This window comes from Echinops telfairi, unplaced genomic scaffold (genome assembly GCF_000313985.2).
Source record: "Echinops telfairi isolate 266 unplaced genomic scaffold, ASM31398v2 ScPeMD7_3;HRSCAF=10, whole genome shotgun sequence".
In the NCBI taxonomy this organism is placed as follows: Eukaryota; Metazoa; Chordata; class Mammalia; order Afrosoricida; family Tenrecidae; genus Echinops; species Echinops telfairi.
The window spans coordinates 61,271,741-61,279,248 of NW_022103899.1; the positions used below are offsets into that span (position 1 = coordinate 61,271,741).

Here is a 7,508-nt window from a genome sequence, read left to right on the forward strand (position 1 = left end):
GTCCTGCACCGGCCTCACCGTGGTTGATACATTGGCACCCCCCACCAGGACCTTCCTCTTTGTGGCTGCCCCTCCACTTAACCAAGCATGACGTCCTTCTCCAGAGACTGGTCTCTCCTGACCACAGGTCCAAAGCACGTGATACAATGTCTCACCATCCTCGCTTTGAAGGAGCATTCAGATTGGACTTCCTCCAAGACAGATTTGGTAGTGTGCTAGTTACATCATCGGTGTCAACGTGAGACTCTTCAGGGTAAATCAGGTCACAGCCTGTCAATCAGGTCGCAGATTGATGACCTTATTTGGAGGTGCTAAGGAGAGAAATAGGTCACTGGAGGTGGGACACACACCCACTCCCTGCAAGACAATCCTGCTGACAAGACACATGGAGCTATGCTAGAGTCCTGGAGCTGGAGCAGCCACGTGGAGACCCTGCCAGTGCTGAGATGCTTCCACCACCACTGGATCCACAAGACTTTCCACCCTCTGGCCTGTGATCTTCCTGTATTAAGCGTCATTGCATATGTTGCGTGAGTCTGAAGAGGCCTTTATAGATTGGTATCAGGCATATGGCCTAATATCGGACTTCAAGACTTGATCTGGACTGGGCTGGGGTGGTTTCTCAATATGCGATTGCTGTGTTATATAAACGTCTTTCTTCTGCACACCCGAGAGTCTATGAATTTGTTTCTCTAGTCAACCTGGACTAACACACCTAGTTCTCCAGGCAGTCCTTGGGACTATCAATCTTCTTCACCAGCACCATGACTCAAAGGCATCACCTCATCCTTTGGTCTTCTTCACTCAGCATCCAGCTTTCACATGCCTAAGAGGTGATTGAAAACACCATGGTTTGGGTCAGGTGCATCTTAGTCCTCCAAGTGACATTCTTGCTCCTCAACACTTTGAAGAGGTCTTGTGCAGCATTTGCCCAGTGCAATGGGTCATTTGATCTCTTCCCTGCTGCTTCCATGAGCATTGATTGTGGATTCAAGGAAAATAAAATCCTTGCCAAGTTCAATCCTTCCTTCGTTTATCATGATGTTGCCTATTGCTCCAGTTGCTATTTGGAAATGTGCTCTAAAAGTTCCAAAAAAAAAAATTTCAACACAGCTTTCTGCTATTCATTTTCTGCTGTATTGCATTATGGTTTTGAACAACACCTGCTGTGGGGTACTAGAAGAAGTTATATTCTGCGTGTGTGTGTGAGTTCAAAGTTCAATATCTTTTTATCACACTGTTGATGTAGTGCTTCTACATCTATTTCCCCCCACTTGATCTGTGAAAGACCAAGGCTTGATTGAAATCATTATTACTTATTATTTTCATTTCTCATTCTCAACAATACTTTTTGACACACAAGATAAATGGTTACATCTTCCCTCTGCAGGTATTTTTTATCAATAGAAAACAACTTATTTTTAATCTCATTTCTGTGTATTTCCCTGGAATTTTTAATGTTGCATATTCACACGAAAACGCATCATCTAAAAGCCGGTAATGTCCGAATTATCTATGTCCAATCTTAAACTTGCTTTGCTCTGTTTTACATGTACTGAGAGGCTCTGTGCAGGTAAATGAGAGGAATCCTCTTAGTGTCTTGGTTTTGTTATTGTCTTTTAAGACGTTTAAAATAGCAACTGTGATTGTTGACATTGCCCGGCTCCCAAACACATACTATATGATGAGCTTAAACACCTCATGGGAGCCCCATTCCCTTGGCAGTGACTGGTTTGGGGAAATTAAGGATTATGACAATGGGGGCCAAGGAGACACAAGCAAATACTTCTTAGGACTTCCCGAAGAGAAGCAACGGGAATGAAGGAGGAAGCTGGTTGGCCCAGTGGCTGCTGGAGGCCACCCTGTGAATGAAAGAGGAACTGGGCTGGGGACAAAGATGAGGCCCTGAGGATGGTTGAGTGGAGAGCCGGGGGCACCTTGTTCCTTGATGGTCTCACTAAGAGCAGCAGGAGGAATGGGCTGCCCAGCCCCGTCCTGAGTCTGTCTGTCCACCTAGCCCACCTGGCTTCTTCCCATGTACCGGGGCTGCTCCGGGCCTCTTCTCTTTCTCTTCTGGCAACTTTTCAGGTTACTATGCAACAAGGGTCCATCTGGTTCACACCTCTGCACTCACTGACCTCCTGGAAGGCAGGGCACCTCTGCCACCATCCCTTACAGCTTGGCTGACTCTGGACTCTCTCCTCCCTCTCTCCTTTTGCTTTTTCAGTGCTGTCCCCCTGGTCACAGACGTGGGGTAGAGTGGCTCAGAGACAAGCCGTCCCCTCAGCTGAGCCCTGAGCTGCTGCTGCTGCAGCGGTGGACCTCCTGCCTCTGGCCAGAGGGATCCCAGTGGCCTGGTCACCGCATGGGCCCTTGAAGGACCATCTTGCCAATTCCCTCCTGACCCTCCTTCGCTCTCTCCCACCGTCTGAGGGCAGCAGGCTCCTCCGAGGAGAATGCCTCAAGCCAAGTGACCAGCCATAGAGGGGAACCAGAGTGGACCCTGGTCAGCGTGCACCCCCCCACCCCCCACTCAGCCTCTCCAAGCCTCCCGCCCTGAGCCAGCTGCGTTCCTGGCTGCCTGTGCCTCCTGCCTGGCTGCTCTGATTCCAACACCCACCTTTCGTGCCGCGTGGCACCGTGCCATGGAGCGCCCAGACCACCGGAAAGAGCTGGGTGACATGTAAGGGGCATTGCAGGCCTGGTCTACCGGACCCTCCGACTGGTGCCCTGTCCTCTCTCTGGGCAGCATGTAAATGGCCCCTGGTGACTGCAGGCAGTGCAGGGGGGTGGAGGGGGAGGGTGCTCCTGGGATGAGCTGCGCCTCCCTGCCCCCTCCCCGGGTCACAGCCTGTGAGCCAGCCTTATTGCCTGTCTCCGGGAATTCATCTCCTGTCGCTCCACATCCCCCTCTCCGGGGCTCCTGGCCGCACCCCCCCTCAGTCCTGCCCCCTCGTATTTGCCAGCCAGCCGGCTGCCTTCATTATTTTTACGCCAACACAGTTTAAAAACCTCGGCAGCTCCTCGCTGTCTGCCGAGCGGCCACATTGACTCTGACATGCTGATGTCATTAGCGGCGGAGCCATCTTCAGCTAATGAGGCGGCAGAGAGGAAATTAAGGGGGAGCCCACACAGGCTCGCTGCCGGAGAAAGGACGCCCGCCCGCCCGCCCGCCGGGCATGAGGCCCAGTGCCCAGCGGGGTGGGGACCTGGTCTTGGCTTTTGACTACTGCTACCCCGTGTTCTCCCCTGAAACCACCCAGGGTGCGGACCCCGCACCGTGACAAGACGCCTCCCAAACACACACTGTTCTGTCACCAGGAGGGGGCTAGCATCATCAGCAGTGAAGGGGGGCAAGACAGAGACTACAGCTCCCTGCCCCCTGCCCCAGTGCCCACCACCGCTGCCCTGTGAGGCCTTCCCTCACAACCTGGGGTCCCGCCCGGTCCCCACGCTGGAACAGGATAACCCTTCTCCAGCCTCGTGTTGGCTTCAGCCACCTTCTCGCTTTAAATGATTTCATGAGGTCCCCTGCCATTAGCAGCCGCCTGCCTCCCAAATAACCAAAGTCGAACCACCGTCGGGTCGGCCGCAACTCATCTGGATCCGACAGGGCGGAGTAGAACTGCCTCCGTGGGGTCTCCGGTGGGTTCCAAATGCAGACCTCGTGATTACCAGCTCTCTCAGCGGGAGGTCTGTGGCCACCCGGGTGTGCCTCGGAAGAAAGGCCTGGCCACCTCCTTCGGAGAAAATAGCCACTGGAAAGCCACATGGTGTAGACGTCCACTCTGACACCCTCGGGGCTGCCATGGGCCCAAGGAGGCCCCATCATAACCAGAAGTGCTGGGCTACACGGTCCTCAGCTGGGCTCCGCCTCCCAGTCTTGGCTCCCCTTGCTGTCCCCTCCTCTCCAGTGCGGCCACCCCTCAGCAGTCTTTGCAATTGCTCGCACACGCAGCTGCAGGGCTCCCCTTGCGCCTGCAGGCCTTTCTGCCTGGAAGGCTGCTTCTTCCAGTCCTTCACGTGCCAGAGCTGTCGGCTGTCGATCTGGGCTCGTTCAGGACCCGGACAGCGGGTCTCGCTGGGTGGCCCTCCATGCCAATCCCCTGCCTTCCCTGCAGCTGGTGCCATGAGGGCAGGGGACAGGGCTGCCCCTGCTTGTCACTGCAGCACCATCTCCGAGCCCTGCAGCCCTGGGGCTACGGTGGCTGAGTGACGATGTGTTTACAGGACGCCTGTGGGATGCTGGTGCTGGAGCTGGTGGGAGGACTCCCTCCTGGCAGGTGATGTCCCTGCGTGTCCCCTGCTTGTGGGTAAGTTGAGTCTGAGGGTGCCTATTGTTCTCCCTGGTTTGCTGGTGACCTCTGCCCCGGGAGATGGGTGGACTCGGTGGCCGGACAGGATCAATGTGGCCGCATTGTGAAGATGACGCAGGACAGGGCCGTGCTTCCTTCTGTCGCACGTGAGGCCATCGCCCATGTGGGGAGCTGGCTGGACAGCTGCTGGGGCCGCCGCCCTGGGGCAATCCCGTCTGGATTCAAAGCACAGACGTGGTCTTCTGAGCAGCAAGGCCGGAGAAGTGGTCTTTCTTTGTACAGCAGGGCCAGAGGCAGGTGTGTGTGCGAATGCTTCAGGAATTTGTCTCCTAGGTGAGAGTGGGGTGGGGTAGGAGGAGTGGGAGCAAACCCCTTCACTCCAGACCAGAACCAAGCTTTTAACCCCCAATTCACATGGTCACCTGTAGCCACTGCAAGACCAGGTTGGGTCCATGTGCTGGGTAATTGCCACCATCCCCCAGGTCTGAGAACGCCCCACGGGTCCGACCTGGCCCACACCTGCCTCTGCCCCTGCCCCTGCCCACACCTGCAACTCAAGTCTTAACTAGTGGTCACCCAGGCACAGAGGCCAGGCACTCTCAACCTGCTCACCGCTGGAACCCTGACCCCGCTTTGGTGGGTGTCTGTGGGACGCTGAGCAGGGCTCTGGTGGGGGCTGCCCGTCTGCCTGCTGTCCCCGATCTTGCCTTTGTCTGGGGACAGGGTACTGCAATTTGTGTCACGCGCTCACTGTGCAGCCTTTTGGCCCCGGCGTTCTGAACTCCGCGGGGATCTCTTCACATCCATTGAGCGCGTGGCTGTGCCCAGGGATGGTGTGCTTGGTGATGTTCCCTTGTGTCTGTGTACACCTCGCCATGGGGCCAGTCCTGCTGGCGGGCATCTTTGTGACCCTCCAGCAGGTTGGCTGCCGACTCTGTAGGGCTGCGGGCTGAGTGGCCTGCCCCTTTGATCTGGTGCAGGGGAGTTCGCTCCCTCCCCAGTGGCACACTAGCCCGGCACACGGGGCTTGGTGGGGGCGGGTTACCCTCGTCTGGTGCCCAGCCTGGCAAGACCAGTGCCTCTTGGGTCCTCATCCCTTTTTTGGGAGGGATTCTCGGCGTGGTCGGGATACCCCCATTCCCTGCAGGGGCTCTGGGGGCTGAGCCCGTCCACCCTGCACTCTCTCAGGGGGCAGTGCCTTTGCACCAAGGGGACACATGCCCATTTCTAAAGAAACCCAGGCTGGCCAGGCAGACCACACATAGGGAGTGGCTAGGCCCCCTTCCTGAGTTGAGGGTTACACATGCGGGGCATGATGTACGTGTAGGGGAAGAAGGGGGGGGGCGCAATGCTTCTTCTGACAGCTTGAAGGTATCTAAAAGCTTCCCCCTCAAAATACCGGGAACCCCTAATGGCCAGGAAGGGTCCATTGGAGACAGACCGTCCCCTTTCTCATGGCCTCTTGGCTCCCACAAAAGCTAAAATCCAAACTCACTGCCATCAAGTTGACACCAACCCGTAGTGACCCTCTAGGGCAGAACAGCCCCTGTGGGTTTCCAAGGTTGTAACTCTTCATAGGAGTAGAAAGCCTCATCTTTTTCCTATAGAGCGGCTGGTGGTTTTGAACTGCTGACCTTGTGGCTGGCAGCCCAACATGCAACCCATTATGCCACCCAGGCTCCTCTGGTTTTGGTCCCCACAGAACCCAAACATCAGCCAGCGGCCCTTAGGTCGCCTCTGACTCATGGGACTCCATGTGGGTCAGAGTCCCTGTGTGCTCCAGAGGCTGATGTTTGCAACGACTGGCTTTTTCAAAAGCAATAGCCAGACCTTTCTTCCAAGGCACCATGGGGTGTTCCAGAACCTCTTACATCTGGGAGAATCATTTGTACCTTCCAGAGACTCCCACGCCAACAAACTGGTCCCACCCCCAAATACGCCCCAAGCTAAACAGAAAGCTCCTAGACCTGCTGACTGGGCCGCATTTCTGTGTGCCTGGCACAGTGCTGAGGTGACTTGCTAGCTCCGTGGGCTAGACATTGGGTTGTTATCTGCAAGGTTGGAGGTTCAAACCCGCCCACAGCTCCATGGGCGAGAGATGAGGCTGTCTGCTCCTGTAGAGATTTACAGCCTCAGAAGCCTACAGGCACAGTTCTAACCTGTCCTATAGGGTGACTGTGAGTCGGAACTGACTGATGGCAGGGAGTTTGGGTGGTTACAGGATCACGGACCCTAGAAAGGAGGTGGCTGGAGACCCCAAGGCACTGCGCCTCATCTTGCATCTCTGAGTCAAGACAGAGCTGAGAGGCCAGAGTCCTGTCCCCAGAGATGACAATGATAGGATTGTACCTTGCACTTAGAAACCTGCAGGCACGACGGGATATGAAAATGCTGTGTTTCTTCTCTTTCAGAGAGGATGTGGATGCACATTAGTGGAGGGTCATCCGAGGCTTCCTCCTGAGGCTGAGAGTCTCAAAACTGCCAGTCCTTACCGCTGTGTGGAATCCCTGAGTGGACTGTCCTCTTTCTGCCACCTCTTTACTCTTTGTGAAGCAGCCCTGGTGGCACTGTGCTTAAGCATTGGCCTGCTAACCACAAGGCCAGTGGTTTGAACCCACCAGCTGCTCCATGGGAGAAAGTGGAGGCTGTCTGCTCCCATAAAGAGTTATAGCCTCAGAAACTCGAAGGGCCAGTTCTACTCTGTCCAATGTGGTCTCAAGGAGTCAGCATCTACCCGATGTCAGCGAGTTTACTCTTTGCAGACGATGATCGATGATCGCACAATGTCAGCAAATGAGGGAAAGGCGGGGTCCTCACCATTTAGATCTTCCCCAATCCTGTCCTTTGGAAAACAGCCTTTCCAGCCATTGCTTCAACACGGATCGGACCAAAACATGTCTCTTGCGGATAACTGGTGAGTCTTGAGCACTGGGTTTGAATTGTTGTCAGGGGCCCGACTCATGCCCGCGGAAGGAAACAGAATACCCGGTTCTGCGCCATCCTCACCGTTGCGACCAGGGTGAAGCCCTGAGTTATAGCCATTATGTCAATCCATCTCGTTGAGGGTCTTCCTTGGCACTTTTTGTTTTTGAATTAAACATGCCCGGCATTTTCATCGTGAGTTACCTGTTGGACTGCTAAACACAAGGTCAGTGGTTCCAACCCACCAGGCACTTCTTGGGAAAAAGAGGA

The 7,508-nt window shown here is 55.2% G+C and overlaps 1 protein-coding gene across 1 annotated transcript in view; it reads right to left on the reverse strand.

Annotated features, from left to right (window-relative positions):
- ASB18 (ankyrin repeat and SOCS box containing 18) overlaps positions 1-7,508 on the reverse strand; it is an 83,861-nt gene that overhangs the window by 8,573 nt on the left and 67,780 nt on the right. The gene's annotated exons all lie outside the window — the stretch shown is intronic.